The sequence below is a fragment of the Cloeon dipterum genome, chromosome 2 (genome assembly GCF_949628265.1).
Source record: "Cloeon dipterum chromosome 2, ieCloDipt1.1, whole genome shotgun sequence".
NCBI classification, from domain to species: domain Eukaryota; kingdom Metazoa; phylum Arthropoda; class Insecta; order Ephemeroptera; family Baetidae; genus Cloeon; species Cloeon dipterum.
Window position 1 is genome coordinate 16715228 of NC_088787.1, and position 18352 is coordinate 16733579.

Sequence of the window (18352 nt, forward strand, 5' to 3'; positions counted from 1 at the left end):
AAAAATATTATAAATATATTTTGTCCTTCCGGCGATAGATCAATAATTATTAATTCCCTCTATTTTTACTTTTTCAGTGTATTTGATGAAGAGCTTTCATGATATGATTGACACATTCCAAGTATAAAGCTTATCGATGGAACTGCTGCTGTTGCAACTTCTTTTGCTCATGCTTAAGGTATTTTCGGTTGATCCATTTAGTTTGGTTTGTCTTGCGAGCTGAATCCTCAATTCAAGCAGCAATCCGACTGATATGTGTTGCTTGATGGTCGTGGAAAGATGGGTGCATTATCGGTTAATTGCGGCCGAGCAAGCACAACTAACTAAACTCGCCAGCGCAACACTAACACCGAGTCCTCTTTACGCTACAATTGGCAAATGCAATCGGTTAGCTAGGCAGCCGTGGAACTGATGCCGAGCGCAAACAACAAATAATAATATCGCCAGCCTGCATAATAATCGCACTTGCTCACTGACTCAGCAGCAAGGCGTGTCTGATGTGTTTAACCCTCGGACGGAATATTGAGTGAGCCAGTGTCTGTCTGCTCAGAGCAAATAATACGAGATGGATGGATTGGCTCGCGTTCTAAACAAAATTATCATCGCTGCTGACGCCGCGACCACCCAGCCATGAGCACCTGATACTGTATTGTTTGCCGTCGGTACGGGTGCACACGCCCAAGTGCACACACATATTGCACCAAGAAAGAATGATTCTCACGCGCGCGCAAGGCAACTCTGTTGGGCTCTGCTGGTATCTCTCGCGTGGGCGGCTCAAACGGCCTGTGAGCAACTTTCGCAGCCGTAATTCCACCACATACGGCGCCACAACTTTGGAAATGGCCAAGCACGTTATTACCAAGTCAATGAACAAAAAATAACTTCGTTTTTGGGACGTTCTTCTTTCTCTGGGATCAATATTTTTGAAATATCCAAATTCTGGGAGTATTGTTGGGATCAAACTTTTTTGATTTCACATGATCAGGTAATGAGAATAGTTTCTTACTGCTACCGAATTGGTGGAAGATTTGACCAATCAAAAATATTTTGACGCAATACTTCCTCGTGCTCCAATATTATTACATCACAAAAACGGGCACTTTAAAAATTGCACCTCACGTATTTCTCGTACGGGGAGGGGATTTATTTATGATTGATGCAATGTAATAGTGTTGAATATGAAAAATGGAAGTAATTTTTCATTTATTATTCTCAGTTGAGTTGCAATGGATGATGCACTGGCACGCACTTATTAGGAAATGACATCTATGGTTGGACATAGTGCTTACAATACCGCCGCGTTTTGAAATTACTGGCTAAGTAGTGGAGAGTGCCGACAATTCATTGAAAAACATTTTTCTAGCATGAGCCAGGATCTAATGATATTTTAAGCTGGTTTGAACTTCAGCTTCTTCGGTATAATATTTCAGGTGCTGCAATCTGCACAGACATCTCCTTACGTTTTACAATTCGGAATTTTTGTTTCATTATTTGCATTAATTCTACAACATTTCTTTAAGGTTTGTTATTCTCACGATGTAGAATGAATAAAAATTGATGAAGAATACTTCTTCAATTCATATAAATATTAACTAGTTGCTTCATATGCAATTACTTCCAAAACAACGACACATTGCTAATGTCACATTCATTGCTTTTGTGATTTTGACAATGGCGATAATTAACAGGAATAAATTAAACATCGAATGCACATTAATGGATTTGCATCTTTGGATCCATCAATTTCGCGTTTGATCAATCGCTGCATTCAGCGATGCGGCAAGAATGAAAACAAACAAATCAACCGCTATCTTTTTTTCCAAATCAACTCGTTCGCTTAGTAAATGTGACACACTCGCTCGCTCGTGTGTGTATAATTTCATTTGGCGAGCGAGATGCAAATTATGTTAGCGAATCCATAAACTATTTAGCAAAAAGCTCACATAAATTTCCGGGCTAAACGGATTAGCCGATCTCGCAGCCGGCGGCACCACCCGCAATTTCCACGTACGCCGACGTGGAAATTTTTCTCTGCACATTCGCGGCCGTAAATCATACCTGCCGCATTTATTTGTGTGCGAGCAAGCGGCAGAATATCACACTTTTTGGGCCCTGCACGGTGCATTCGATTTTTTTTTCATTTGTTTTTTCACTCTTCTCGCTGGGCAGCTATATACATATATGTGTGTGAATCCTAACTGGGTAATTTATGCGACGGCGGATTTAATTCCATTATTTGCATTCGTGAGATTAATATGAAAAAGCTGCGGTGGAACGCACCTTCGTGTTTCCGGCGGCGGCCGTTTTTGGGTGTGCACCGAAAAACAAAGCTATTTGTATTAATTCAGCGGCGCCGTCTCGCTGAGTGGCACCCGTTCGGCGGCTCGTCGCTTTTTTCGCTGCTTTTTATTGCACGGCTGTCAATCCATTTCAACACAACTTTTCTCGCGCAACTTTAAATGAGAGCAGTTCGGTTTTATTGGCTGTAAAAGCAATGTTTTGTGATTATTTCACTTCGGTTTGGTGTGAGGCTGACGGCGCGACTCGAGCGTAGAGTGAATCAACGCTTTTATAGAATTTAAACAAATAGGAATCTGAGAGTTACGTGCGATTCGCTATTGTATGAAATGAATGTTTGCACTAACGATTGGTAAATAAAAAATTAATGCGCAAAAAGGTAAAACAAAGTGGCAACAAAGGCGTTTTTTTGTGGCAAATTATATTAATTGTAGCCACCAAATTTAGAATATAAGGCATTATTGTCAGTTCCAGTTACTTAATCATAGTTAATTTAATTTTAGTCATCAAATGAGAGAAAGATTGACAGAAGAAACCCATTCGTGTCATAGAGCGTCTTGAACACGATAGAATGTTCATCAAACCAAAAAGGTACATATTAAAAATTTTATATCTAGGGCAGCACTACCCTAACTTTAATACGTATATTTTTAGTTTGCGTTTGTGGTCATGTAAATATTTTTATCGTGTCCACCACGAGTCGAATTTTATGGAATTCAAAGCACTCGCGGTAAAAAGGCCGAGGCGACAAAATATTTCGCGATTGTGGCTCTGGCTAGAGGGGCACTCACTCAGCGGCCACTTTTTGCCTCATTGCGAAACGAATGGACGTGAGCGCCGGGTGCTTTGATTGCCTGCAATTCCATCGGTGCTTTATGACAGTTTTAAAATTGCTTTTGCCCGCTTCTTTTTTACTGTCTGGCCCAGGCTATAGCTGCGGATGGAGTCGGAGCTGCGGAGAGAGCGAGAGAGAGAGGAGAGAGAGAGAGAGAGAGAGAGAGAGAGAGAGAGAGAGAGAGAAGAGAGAGAGAGAGCAGTGCTATTACACGAATTACACGCCGCACCTCTATCTGCGCGCGCGGCGATAGAACTTTTTGTGTGTCAACCACCCTTGCTCGTGCCGACGCGAAATGGGGTGCACTAGCCTGCTTTTTCATATTAATATGGATAGGTGTCATTATTCACACCCGATTCCGCCGCTCTGCTCCGCTGGCTGTAACTTTTCATGAAACACACAGCCATTTTTTGTTTTCGCGCTCGCGACGATTTCATTGCTCCAGCGACCCCCAATAATTCACAAATTTAGTGGAAGAGCGAACCGATTTATCGCATCGCGACGTGAATTATATTGCCTGGAAAATTTCCTCTTTGTGTGTCCATCATGTTCAAGATCTCTTTTTGTCTTACGTGAAGTACGGACACACTTATAGAATGCTCGGTAAAAGGGGTTGATTTTGGTCCTGGTGTGGGGCAATCCATTTTTATAAAAGCTTTATTAATTTCACTGCATTCATAGCGTTTGGAAATTCAGCTATATTCATCGGGCGTTAAAAATTAATCTTAAAAGATATGAAGGTAATTAATGATATCAAATTGAATTAATCAATTAATTAATTCAATTAATTGAGTAAGAAATATCTCAAAATAAAAAAATATCTTGTGGTTAATATCGGTGATTGAAGAAACACGATACTCTGCTCTGCCCTTTAAAAATCACTTTCACAAATGACAAAAGAAATTTGGATCTTTACAACTGTGCCAAATTTCAAGCTGTTATTTTTGCATTTTAAATTTAAAAGCTTCTTACAACAGCAATCACAGCAATATATCAAAAATGAAATATCAGGTTTTAAGCAATAAAATACATTTTCAAGCGAAAAGGAAACCATCCACAATTGCTGGCTAAAACCTTGCTGTACTTTGCTGCCCTCTGCTCGCCACGGTTGCGCACTAAAATTCCATTCCATTCACTTTCGTTGGCAATTTTGCTCTTTTGCACCGATTTCCTTGCTAAAGGGGATGCGGTAAAAACCAATCAAGCTGTCGATTGTTCCGATTTTACAGCCCCAGACAACGAGATCGAGATGCAGTGTCGATGCATGCACTCCACCTTATTGGCCATAAATTGTGCGCCGGCTGCTTTATCAAAATTCCTGCTGCATATAAATCACAGTCGTAAAGTGTGCACGTATAGAGCGTAAAGATGGCCATCCCTTGTCGAAAATGCATTCTCCCCCTATATCTGCCGATTTTCAACTTTTATTACGCGAGCTTTCTTGCTTGAGTACAGTAATAATTTTAATTTTGAATTTTTATAATTTGAAACAAATAATGTTAGTTGTACTTATTGTTCATAAACCTTTCTGAAAGTTATTTGGATGGAAAACTAATTTTAATAGATATTACAAGTACATCGTTTGCTTAAAAAGAAAAACAATAATCAATTTAAATCATGAGGGTGATGAGTGTATCCAAGTAAGGAGTTCAATATACGTATTTTGCACTATATAAATTTTTAAAATTAGTATATTGATATAAAAAAATACATTTTGGCTTAACGTCTGTCATTGAAGCAAATTTTAAGCCGTTGTTGTTTCATGTTAGACGATATTTCAACTTATTCTCCCCGACTAATACTCAGACGACTTTTTTTTATAAAATGTGCTTTGATCGTGCGCCACCGCCGACTGGAAATGGTCATTCATTATTGAGCCCTCAAGCTGTAAAAAGGCGAGCGGGAATGCGGCCAAAGAAAAAGCGATTAGAGCTCTCGAGCGGCCAAACGACTGACTGACCGGCCCAGCCGGTGCATTTCAACTGGTTAAAAGAGAGCACCTTTGAAGCGGTCAGTCCTTTTCACCATGCTTCGCTGTTTAATTATTTTCGACGAGGTCTGAATGCACTCGACCGATGGCAACAACTTTTATCCATTTCTCTGCCGTGAAAAGATTCCAGCTCAGCACTCGCTGGTCATTCGGCCTCTTTGACTCGCGCGCGCCTGCTAAATGGATTTCTGGGATCGCTTTGAAATTGATTCAGCGGCCAGGCTTGCGACCGTCTGACTTGAGATTGTGTAAAGTCACTTGAGTTTGGCGAATGGCACTCGCCTTCTTTTACAATACGACTGCCTGGTTCATTCTTCTTAAACCCTTTTCAACTGACCGGCTGTCAGGTCTGCTCTACGATTATCAGGGCAAAAGTCCCAATGTTCAAGAAATTATTATAACTTTAATTCTAATTCTAATTGACAGGGCATGTAATGATAATTTATAATTTTTCTTGAAAAACACACAATTAGTTAAAAAATACTACTAATGTAAAAACAGTTAACAAACTTGTTTTTTATTTATTCATACGTTTCATGTTTGTTTAAAAAAATTTATTTTATTTATATTTATAACAAAACTTTTATTAATTTTAAATGTTAAAACATTTAACAACATAATTTTTTAAAACATAATATTACAATAGCTTCAATTTTTTACAAATACGTATCGTAAGGATGGTAAACATATCACTAAGTTGCAATCTACACTAAATTAAAAAAATTATTTTAACTTTAAATTCTTGTAATCTGATCATGAATCAATACGAACGATTCAATATGTCAAATTTAATATTATAATATAAATAAATCTAACTCTTGAAAGAATAGCATGGGTACATGCAGTAGCAGAAGACTAATAAAGCAAAAGCTCAAAACATCCCATTACGCTATAAAAATACTCAGAATCTCGTTTGATCAAAAATTAAAATATCTATTTTTTGGTTAATATCATAAACAACTCAAGAGTAGGTATAAGAGATGTACTATGAACATATTTGGAAAAATACATGTGTAAGATTCACCATACTTTCACTCACACTCTAAAAGTAGTGCATTTGTATGCTCAAAAATCTAAACTTTGAATCCTGCCGTCAGCAGAGGAGTGACCTTCTATGACATGCGACGCCATCACCGAATTAATGAACACGCTGGCGGTGCTTCATACGCGCGCAGAGTAATTATTGCAACATCATACACGAAACAGTCATCCCATTAGCGGGCGTATCTCGTCTCTCGCATGCAGCTCCCAAATATAAATTAGAGTTTCACTGAGGTGCGGTGTGTGTAATTACACACTGCCTGCTGTGCATTCCGTGTAATGTGCGCAAATAGAGCTACAGTAGGACCGGACAATGAGCATAAATATCTGTTACCAATGAAAGCCGCTGCGCGATACCTACACACGCTCCACTCGCTCGCTCGCTCGCAAGTTATAATTTAACCATGGGCATAAATCCCGGCCCGGTTTATCGGGTCTACTGCTGAAATTGCGACTTAAGAGCAAGTGCCCCTCACAGACTCATTAATCAGTCCTCTTTTGCACCTTGCCACGCTCGTGTTTATGCGTACCAATTTTGTTTCTCTCTTCGAAAAGTTCGCCCACGCACGATTTAGGTTCAGGTAATTGTATTTTGCTGCTGAATCACTTTTGAGGGCGCTTACAGGTTTATAACGATGCAAATTTTGTTGTGTCCATTCAGCTGAACGCGCACCCTAAAATATAATTACGAATTTGGAAAAGTGGAATGCTAACGATGGTCAATGGGGTCACAACTAACTACATTGCATTTAAATCCCAATAAGTTCGTAAATTTTAACCTCTGTGTAAGATTTGCATCTGCTATTTGCAGCAAATTTAATGAAATAAAAACCTTTTTCTCTACTGCCAGCTTTGCACTTAAAATTAAAAATTAGCACCTCAAAAAATTTCTAAAGATAGAGAATGATATTAAACGACTATGATGTTATCTAGATTTTAATAAAAAATTGTTAAATCTTAATGAAAGACAGAAAACAAATAATTTTTCGATTATTTAATGCACAAGAGCCCAAAATGCCACCCTCCTGTTACTATTTTCGAGTTCTTCATTTGAACTTACGATTAATTTAAGCCAATGTCATGGAGGTGTCCCGCCGCGTCTCGTTTTCGACTAATGACAAAAGGGTCAGTAAAAGATATCGATCTGTCTGTACGAAAAAGCGCGTGGCGAACGAAATGACCCTGCTTAATTGAATGATAGCATCGCACCCGCTGATTTTTCAAATGTCAACCGCGAGTGCGCGCGACGCCTTTTGCCCGCCGACGCTAGCTCTGGGGTCACAAGTGATGGATGACCAGTTTAATTGCGACTGAGTGCCGACTCCGAAAGTCTGAATGCGACAGCAGATGCAATCAAATTGCCAATTTACGTTTCATTACTTCAATAATTGAAAATATAAAGATAAAAATCCGTGAAGGCTATTGGAAAGTAATTTGATTTTGGTCGAATTAGTCAAATCAGCTATGCAACCGTTTTTTGAACTCAAATTTTGATTTCATTAATTGTTGTTTCGCAATTTTTTAACTTTTTGTTGCCTTTGAAAATAGCGTAAGAAGCCTTAAGACAAGAATTATTGGTTATTTTAAAAAATTGAACCGCAAGTAAAACATTCCTAAATCAAATTAGGACGGCATCAAATCCGATGCAAATCATAATTTTAAATTTCAGTGTATTTCATAAAATAATTTAAACGTATAAAAAGGATTATAAAGTCCGCTAGATGAATCATAATATCAGACACTTCTGTAAATTATTGCCATCCAGGCTGCGTACCGATCCATCAAATTCTCATTCTTAGACCAAATTACACTCCAGATGCATTTCCTGACAAATAAAGATTGTTTTAGAATGATCTATTCACGTCACTCGCAAAGGGTTTTCATCAGCACGCACGTGGAATGGCAGTGAAAAATCGGCGAGGCGGGTTTTGGGTGCGTCGCGCGGAAAATGGCATTGCTGCGGCTGCTGCGTGATCAATCTTCCTACTAGAGGTGGCTCGAATTTAAAATTCAATCTTTCAGCAAATTTTGCGCGGTCGGGTAAACAAGACAAGCAAGTTGCATTACAGGTAATGCGAAAGGCTGTTGCGCCAACGTACCTGCGAAATATGAGGCGATAAAATTGTTTGATGGAAGCAGCAGGAGGGAGGAACTGGCTGAGGCGGTAGGTTTTGGATGATGGCTTGCGGCGAGGGCTGAGATTTCTAGCCCAGGAAACAAGTGCGAAAGCTCGTTGTTAGTGCAAAAGATTTGTATTCTTAGCCAGAACAATTGTTTTATGGAAAGTTACTTGATTTTCTTATAATGAAAATTAAATAAGTATAATATTTTTTTCTAAGGGTCTTGTAAACTGACAAATAATTATAACTTTCATCATGAGTACTTACCAGAAAGAAAAAAAATCATATTTTATCAGTCTGAATAATGCCAAAAATCAAAAGCAACCTCTCCAAAATGGTCTACCGTAATTTTCGCAGCATAAAATAAAAATTTTGAAATCCGTTTTAATGTATATGTCATTTATGTGCAATTATCATCTACCAAAATCAAACAATGCAATACATGCGCACATAACTGCTGCAGAAATCAAACGTGCGTGTTTGTAAATTATATTTAAAAAGAGATCCAAGAAGAAATTACGTAACCTATCAAACATCCTTAGCAGGGAGTTCTAGAATCAAACTAAATTATTGTGAGCATGCATTCTTAAGCTCCTGTATCTCAAGTTAATAAAAGTTAGTTTTCATTCAGTTGAATTAAGGCAAAACTAGTGATCGTGGTATTCTGAGATTATTTTAAAGTTTTTAAAAATCAGCCTCTCCGAAACCTATGTTGCTGATATTTGTTCACTTGGATGGGTGACTGAAAATCTGATCCCCCAGGTAGGGCACACACACTCACCTAGCCTGCTCCGCACTCGTCAAATCTGACGCTCTCTCATCGCATAAAACGCGCGTTGTGTCGTAAAAAACAAACTACGCCGCCCGCCAACTCCCGAAATGATATGCAAATTTTTAGAAATGCTCATATAATATCGCATAAATTCTGCCTCGTCAGGTCGAGCGGCTTTTGCAGCAGTTTGCACGCTCGGATAAAAGCATCCGCCACCGCCTGCTTTTCTAGACGCGCGCCATCATTTTGATGGGATTCTCTTTTCGCCGCCGATGGATAATTAAAGCGCCTTCATGAAATATGCATTGCACGCATCGCGCCGGAATCGATGCTTCTCTACTTGTTATGGAACAGGTTCATTAATTTATTTCTGCCTAAGAGGAGCAAGGTTCAAATTAGTGATAAAAAATTGCGCATGATTAATGAGCTCAAAATTAATGCTCCAGACTTTGATTCAATTTGATTTTCATATATATTATCAGAAGTTCAGTTTTCCAGTTCAGCAAGTCCGATCTTTTTGATTGGCATAGCTCTTTTCGGCACAAATTTATCTCTTATATACAGTGTGCACAAAAATCAATATCGCCCAGCGGGCATTTTGATCGATATTAATGCTTTGTTTTCGTTTCTTATCAGCCGCGCGGCCGTCCGATGTGTTGCTTGAATTGATTAGACCCATGAATTAATACTGCTCTATCACGAGATCCATCTTGGTCACGCTTTATTTCCAGCGCGCTGGCTGCCTTTGTTAAATAGGTACATATATTATTTATTAGCTGCCGGCTAGAAAGACTATTCATCAACAACAACTTGAGTGAAATTATACATGAGAAAAGCTGCTGCTACAGCTGAAAACCGCAGTCTTCGCCCCCTCATCTCAGGAATATCAAATACAAGAGCTTGAATTATGAATTTGCTTGTGCATCAAGTCTCTTTAATTTTAATGAGAAACCGCTCTGACTGCCAGCGAGCGAATTTTCACGCATTTTCGCGCACGGACGTTCATCAATCATAATTCTACACTTCTGTTCGGAGTTCCCCGCATTTTCCCGGTTCGAGGTTCGATTATATGTTTTATTGAATCCCGAATGTCCCCGGGGAAGCAGGCAACCCGGCGTGCACTGCCAGTGTTGAAGATATCAGCTCTCGGCGGTGAAAGTAATTGCGTTGTTCTTTTTTAAACTCCCTTTAGTGCACTGCTCTGAACAGAGAGAGAGAGAGAGAGAGAGAGAGAGAGAGAGAGAGAGAGAGAGAGAGAGAGAGAGAGAGCAAAAGTAAACGTGCCTCTAAACCAATTGGAAAAATGCGATAAGTCAATACTCGAGCGCTCGATCGCAAAAGGGATGGTCGTTATATTCTTTCTTGGCAGGCGGGAAGAAGGGAAAGCGAAAATTTAATTTACCATTTTTATAAATTCATTTTCGATCTCCCTTGAGTGCAAATGTGATGGCATCGACGACATGTAGGTGAATTATGAATCTAAAAATTCACGCACACATTTTTAATCAAAATAAATTCCAAATTCTGAGAACTACGCTATTGCTTTAAAAAGGTTTGCACCATGAAGAATTGATGATCTGACGAAAATTTTGTATTTACCTACACTTCATGTTATGAACAAACCGTACTTCTTAACCTAGCTTCCAGGAAGAATTAAAATCATAAGCTAATTGTAAGCACACAAGTTGTAAGCCATTCTTTGTTATGATTTATTTAGAATGTTTGATAAAAATTACGCTGACGTTTAATCACAAAATGCGATTTGTAACTCGATGCCTAGATAATCAGATTGTGTGTAATGCCGAGCAGTAGTCGTACAACTTTAGAAAAAAACATTTAAGCAACACGCGCGTGCTTGTACGGTCGGCGTCGGCCTCAAGCACGTGTAAAAGTGGATTGGAAATTCAGGCCGACGGGAGAATTATGAGGCAGAACAGCACGACTGGCAGTGGGAATTGAGGATTGAGAGGCGAGCGCATGCCATTTCGGTCGGATTTACTGGCATTAACAGAAATGCCCCTTTTTATCTGATAAATTATGCAACCGGCTCCACGTGCTCAACCGGTTTCTTGCTTCCCCGTTCGATCTATTCCCTGGTTGCCTGCGAGGGACTGTTGGCAGATGGAGTGTATTTTGTTTCACTGCTCTCCGCCGCCCCTTTTAAGAACCAAGATCACGTGTGCATTTATATTTCATTTAAATTCCTGCTGTGGTGATGCCTGCTGAGCCGAGCCCAGCAGCCTCACCAGTCCAGGCACGTTTGTTTGGCTTTGGAGAAAATACAATAAGCTCCTGATTTAACAGAGAAATCCAAACAAATCTATTTCTCTTCAGCCGACCAGCCTGGCCAATTCTCCGAGGGTTGAACCCGTGAGAGCAGTGGAATTCGCAGAAAAAGTGAGTGTGACCCTCTGGCAAACCAGCCTTTCATAAAACGTCGCATCCCTCACGAAAATCGTGTCGGCCTAAAGGTGCGGCGCAAAACAATCGCACCTCACAATTCGCAGGACAAACAAACAAGCTTGTTTGCACCACTGCTCCCCTTTGCGGAAGAGTAGTGGGGGACGTTTTGCTGTTTTTAATTAAAATCATCAGCAATGCATATTTGCATCGTTAGCGTATGACAGGATATTAAAAAAGACTACTGCGCCGGCAGCGGCGGCAAGAGGAGGAGAAGGGTGTGCAGATGAAAGGATGCTGCTGCTAGGAAAGCACGCCGGCGAAATGCTTCATAATGGCATCTCTCGCTCGTCACATCAGCCCGAGGTGCAACACGAGCGGGGTTGTTCTCTTCCATTTTTTGCTGTGCTGCTACACAGAGTGACGCCCTCAATCACCTACCGGGTCAAAGCCGGCCAGCGATGCACCCCGCCGCTGCGTCCGCGGTACCCGATCTGGCGATCTGATTGTTCATTGCTCCCGTCATTGCTCATTTAAAAAGAAAAAAATCATTTGGGAAGGGAGAGGGATGATTTTCTAATCTGATTATTTGCACTGCAAACACGAATACGGTGGGGCAAAACAACTGAAATTACAGTCCTGGCAGAATGATTTGTGTTTTAATTACCGTCAAGGGATAATCGCTTTTTGTTTCTGAATGAATTTTAAGTACAGTTCCGTGCAAGTGTACAGAGTTCAACATGGAGAATTCTTTCTTTTCTCTAACTAATGAAAACTTACAAATAACAAAATTGGAGTTGGATTTAATTATTTATAAAAGGTCGCAAGTGATATAGGTCTTGGCGCGGCGTGAGATGTCATTTTGCTATCCTTCGTTTTTGCAGACTAACACTATTAAGCCATTTCTTATCAATGCAAATGATTGTGTTACGTGTTGTGATAAGGACATTTAATGAAATACAATAAATCTTTTAATCGACTGGAGGAATAATTACTTCACTTATTAATTACATCATTTGAATTTAGGCAAATAAATTAATTGGTAAATATCGGATGTATTTTCAGCTTTCAAAAATATCTATTAACAGAGAAATTTAATTGAGGGTAAAATAATTTAATTTAAGTGGATAAGATTATTTTCTTGTGTGGAAAAAATATTTTAAGCCTTAACTTTTTTTTACTTTTTAATGATATATATAAATCTGAGTCCCAAAGGAAAATAATAAAAAACTGATTTCCTAACACAGAAGCTTCTCAAGTGTTATTAATACTGTCGTTGATGGATTGGATTGCTTTTCTTATTATTCGATGCAATTCAAAGCTCCCATAAACTGACGATTTCGTGTGACGATGAGCAGCTTTACTCCAAGAAAATATCACGTATCCCGTTTAAGCAGCGCATGGTAAAGAAGGGTAATCGAAACAATAAATTTCCATTTTCGCGCACATTCGATTGGAGGTGTGAGCAAGCAGCGTGAGTTTGTGAGCTTTCCTTCAAAATTTCGCCTCGCAGCGATAAATCACTGGGTTAATAAAACAAAAATCAGGGTTGACAGTCAAAATGGGCCATTAAGATGACTATCTCAGACCGCTTCGCCTGCGGATCGAGCCGGTATGCGCAGAGTTAAAAACACACAACACTCATTCACAGAGTGCACTAGCCACTGTGATAAATCAACGAAAGCGCCTCCTGGCGCATTAAGTTATTTCCTCCTTTTATGAAATTATAAAAGTTCATTTCGCATGACTAGAGAACGCGGCGGCGGGCGAACTACTGACTGGTCATTATTCTAATGCACAGCCGTAGGAAACACCCTTCGATATATTTTCTCTTTCTCTGCCGCGGTCAGCGGGAATAGCACGCGAACTTTATTCAGATCAGCCTCCACCACTGCTGACTATCCCTCGACTCTTTTTCTTCCTCCTCCCCCGGCCGCCCACTCACTCACTCAGTGCTAATCCATAATGCATAAACTTAACAGCTGCAAAGAACTATGTGTGCTCGCTGGCTCGCGACGACTGACTGCATGCATTCGTACTCACGCGCTCTCTTTGCCGTCTACGTGTAAACTCGCTTAAGAATGTGCTCCGCATGGACTAGCCAGGGAGCGGATTTCCAGATCGTCAAACTTGGATTGGATCTCCGATCTGCGGGAAATGTGCAGCATATTACATTGAAAAAGTTAGCCGTTATAGAACATGATAATCGTGAAAATTACGTACAACTGGAAAAATCTAAATTAAGCAATGTGACTCTAAATAAAACTGAAAATTCCATATTATTATAATTATGATAATTAACTGATTAGATTATAGCTGCGTGCAGCCAAAGGTGCTTTAATATTCAAGCACCACCAAAATGACGAAGTTCTGTTGAGTGAAGTATGGGTAATTAATTATATTTGACTTTGGAGGGAAAGCAAACATAAAATTTATTTACTCTGAAACTCACTCGTCCTAAATGCTAACAATAATTTCTATAAGGGAGCCTTCAATTTATTGTAACGAACCCGTAGATCTATCATGTTTCATTGATTTATTTGCAAATAATTATGATGATGCGACTGCAGAAAAAGAAAACAACTTAAAATTTTAGTTGCAAAATGAATAAATCAAGCTGCAAAACAATAAAAGCGAGAAGCGTGCTGACTCCATTCCCCTAGCGGCACACACACACACACACACACACACACACACACACACACACACACACACACACACACACACACACACACTCTCTCTGTGTTTTTGAATATCCTATTTTAGGGACGCGCAGAAACGCAGACGTATGGACGGACGTGCAAATGAATGCGTGCCTCAAACACATTAAACACACGGCTGTTTGCTGCCCGCACAAAGGGCCCAGTGGAATCGTAATGATCGGCAGGCGAATGGACGGTAGGGTGGGCGGAGAGCCGAAAATAATTTTTATTAAATATTAACACAACAAAGCACGCCGATTTCGAGAGTTAATGAGTTCATTGTGCTGAGAATGACGGTAATTGGTGTTTCTCTGCGCCGTCACGTAATATGTATGCACACGTTTTGTTTATTGACCAGGCATGCATTGCTTTTCGAAATACGAGCCCGCATGACGATCTAGTCATTTCTATCAGTGCCATGCATCGGAATATTGGTATATTTTATCCGCTTCGCTTGCAGAATAAATTAGAATTCAACAACCAAGAATAGCTCATCTTTTGATAAATTTGCTCTGGCTGAATCAAAAAGTAATGTTTATAGGCACCATACAACGCATGCGTGTGAATATTTTAAAATTCTGAATTAAAAATATGTCCTTTCAATTAGACAATGTTCTAGTCATCAGAAAAATCAGTGGTTTCAGTAAACGGTATTTTTGTGCTTTTTTCTATAGTGTCTTCAGTTTAAACTTGCAGCAAAAAATGAGATAAAATAATGAAATAATATTATCATATTAAAAAAAGAGGAACCGTGAAGGTAAAAACAATCACTAAAATATATATTGGTCTTGCAGGGAATTTGTATTGCCGATCACAAGGAGGTTGATATTTTAGGGCCGAAAAATAATTTGAAATTTGTGCCGTACATATTAGTGTTGCATTATATGTTTATGTGGTAAGTAAACTGTTACATACACATTTTCGGCAATTCAAAAATCAAGTAGACATGTTAATTTGTTAACAGAATTAGAAAATTACTTACTCAATTAGTGAAAAACACAATTATCTTTACTGTAATCACAATACTGCGTCCGTTAGCACATTTCTATTAGTAGGCTGCACACTTTCCATTAAAAACATCATTCAGGTGAGAAACAACTCTACGTTAACTCAGTGCAATGCCACCCTTTGTGCTGCGCAAGAGACAAAAGCCAGTGGCAAACATAATGTTGATGTTGTTGATACCCACGAAGCGTAAAGTCGGAAGGCAATTTCTCGCGTGTAGCTGTTGGTTAATGAGTGCTATTTCTGTGTGTGATAGCAATTTGTCGGAGCGTGTGAGTGCGGTCGGTCACACTCGCGGCGGCGGCCGTTCGGGTCGAGGTGCACGGACGGACAGATAACCATCATAAATCACACAATTTATCAAACATGCATGATTGGAACAAACGATTATTATTGGCGGCTGTGTAATTTTGTGTTTGCACGCCGGCCGTGTAACTGTAACAGCTGCCATCGGCTGCGGCTTCCACTGCTCTCGAGCACTTGGGCGCAGCCAACGCGCGCGGAGAGAGAGTGACACACACGATCAACATTGCATTCCGCAACCGATGGATTGCGATAGCGACTAATGCATTTCGTCGTCGGGCCCGACGAAAAATTAAGGCCGTTATACGCGAATGATTCAGAGCACGTATTTATTTGATTACTTTCGTGGTTGACGTTGGAATTGCAAGTAATCTGATTTGTCATTTTGCTATGCTGATTTGAGGCAGATAACGACGCAGATTTAGACAAAAAAGCCGTTGAGGACATTTTCAAAGAATGATTATAATTAGACTGTGCGAAATGATATTAGTACATGAGATCAAAAGGTTGGTTCAATACAATTTGAATTAAGATTCGCTTTTGAAATATTTTTCAAAGAGTAACTTTTTTAACTTTGCAAAAATATCCTTAGGTTCAATTTTGATCCCGCAAACTTCTAAACTTGCATTTTGTAACGGTTGATATTGTTGAATTGGCGGTAACAGAAGCTTAATTGTGTTGTTTGCTGGTGAGTGCTATTTTAATGTGAGGAATTGGTGAAGGGCGGGGCTAGCCGTCTATTTGGACTGAGAGCAGCTGCCCGTCGCTGCTGGACATTTAATTTAATTATTTGTTTGCCGAGTTAAATCGATGTGTCTGTATAAAGGACAGAACAGTGGGCCTGACAAATGTGTTATTGCACAGTTGATGCATCGATTTTCATTTAGACAGCCGCTGCACAGCTCAAAAAGACCAAAAGTGTGCAGAACAATCGTCTAGCCGCATAGCCTAGACAAAGGCAACGTCATTTGCAACAGTCACAACAAGTCAAGAATAATTCGCTGTTTGCTGCGAAATGTTAACATTAAATACGATTAGTTGACAATTTTGTCATTTAGCTCTTAATTATGAGCATAAATAAGATAATTATTATCAAACCAACTGACTTAAATATTCTTGAACTACGTAACTTACATCAGTGCTCTCTGAGGCTGAGGGAACTTAATCTCGTCTCCGCCAACCCTAACGCTCGATATAAATTTTCTTCCCCGACCCTCGATATCTTCTCTATCGACTTTTTGTATCGCAGGCACACTCATCAGCCGAATTTCCATCTGGAATAAGCTCTTCACTTTGCAAGACCTCGGTATTCATTGAATGAGGCCTCTCTCCGCAAACAAATAGCCCCCGATTACTTTCGCGAGTGTTTGTTGTTGTGCGGTGCGGCTCGGCTCGGCGCAGCCACCCCCGAAATGCATCCCTTTGCCTGAAACGCTGCCGGCGGCTGTCTAGACCGAGATATTCGGGCCTAGGGAAATGCACCCACGCGCTCTCGCACATTATTATACAGCGCGACGGCCAAAAGGGGAGCTCTCCTCGCTCGCTTGGTTCGATTTATCTGCCGAACTAACGTGTCTTGATGTGTGCGAAACTCCATCAATTATGGGCCCCGCCTGGTTCTTCTAACGGCCAAAGGCTGCTTGCTGGCCGGCCAGAACCCCCAGAAGCGGTGGAAGAGGGACATCCGACTTGAAAAATGCTAGTTCACACTCACTTTTTTCCAGATTGATCCGCGTGGCGTTTTTTCACTTACTTGATCGACGGGTTGGCAATGATCGTTTCTCAACTGGTTAGCATCGTACAGCTTGTTTCCAGAGTTAAAATGGTTATGTAAATTGCAGATAAATACTATTTCAGGTCATTTAATCTGCATTTTCGAAGGATAATCAATTCCCTATGAAATAGTTTCTTAAACGAATCAAATAGGAATTGAGGGAATCATTCAGCCTTTAAATTGAAATAACTCTTACATTTGCGCTTGGTTAATAATTATGTAAAGAATACCTGCGGCTTAAAATTGAGTTGAATTGCTCTGTATTCAGCGAGAAAAAAATCATTGAGAGTCGGGATTTGTTCTGATTAAAGGAGGAATAGGATTAATTTATAGTTCCTGTGTGGTCAAACACGGTATAGCCACAGGCAAAATAAATCTGATCATGAATTGATGCTTGGTCGTATTATTGAATATTTATACTACACTATTTTGAATATTTCGAAATGTGAGCTCAATTGATATCTACAATTGACTTAATCAAACGCATGCCACATTGAACAACACAATTTATTGTTGCATAGTTTGAATTTGAATCCACTCGCATTTTCTAATGGAATTATTGGAATCGTTTATGTCCCATTTCATATTAAACATCATGTAAATTTAATGACAGGATACAAGTGTATTTATGGTGAAACAAACATATTAAGATTAAAAAAAAGCTCAACAAATATCATCGCTGTTTAAACCCTCATTAAAATATGCTATTTAAATTACAGCATTGTAATTTGAGTGTTTATGATTATCGATTGTACTAAAGTAAATGGGTCGCAATCACGTTATGTGTCTGCAGCAGACACCTGAGCGAAATTCACAGCCGAAATTTAATGAAACGCACCCGCCGGTGCAATTACTCAAATTCGGCTGACACACTGCTCACTCTCAGGTGCGTCGTTTGTTAGTCCGCCGCCCGGTGGGTTATTGTGGGTGGGTGCCGGCGCCCAGGGGCGGCGGGGGGCGGGGATTGGGCGGACGACATCATCAAGTGACAGCAGCGTGACAAGATCAGATGATGCGTGTTTCAGAAAATAATTAATCAATCGGCAGCAGGCCTCCCCGCCCCCGCGCTCCCCCTGCTCCGATGAGAAACGGTCCAATTTAAATTTTTATCA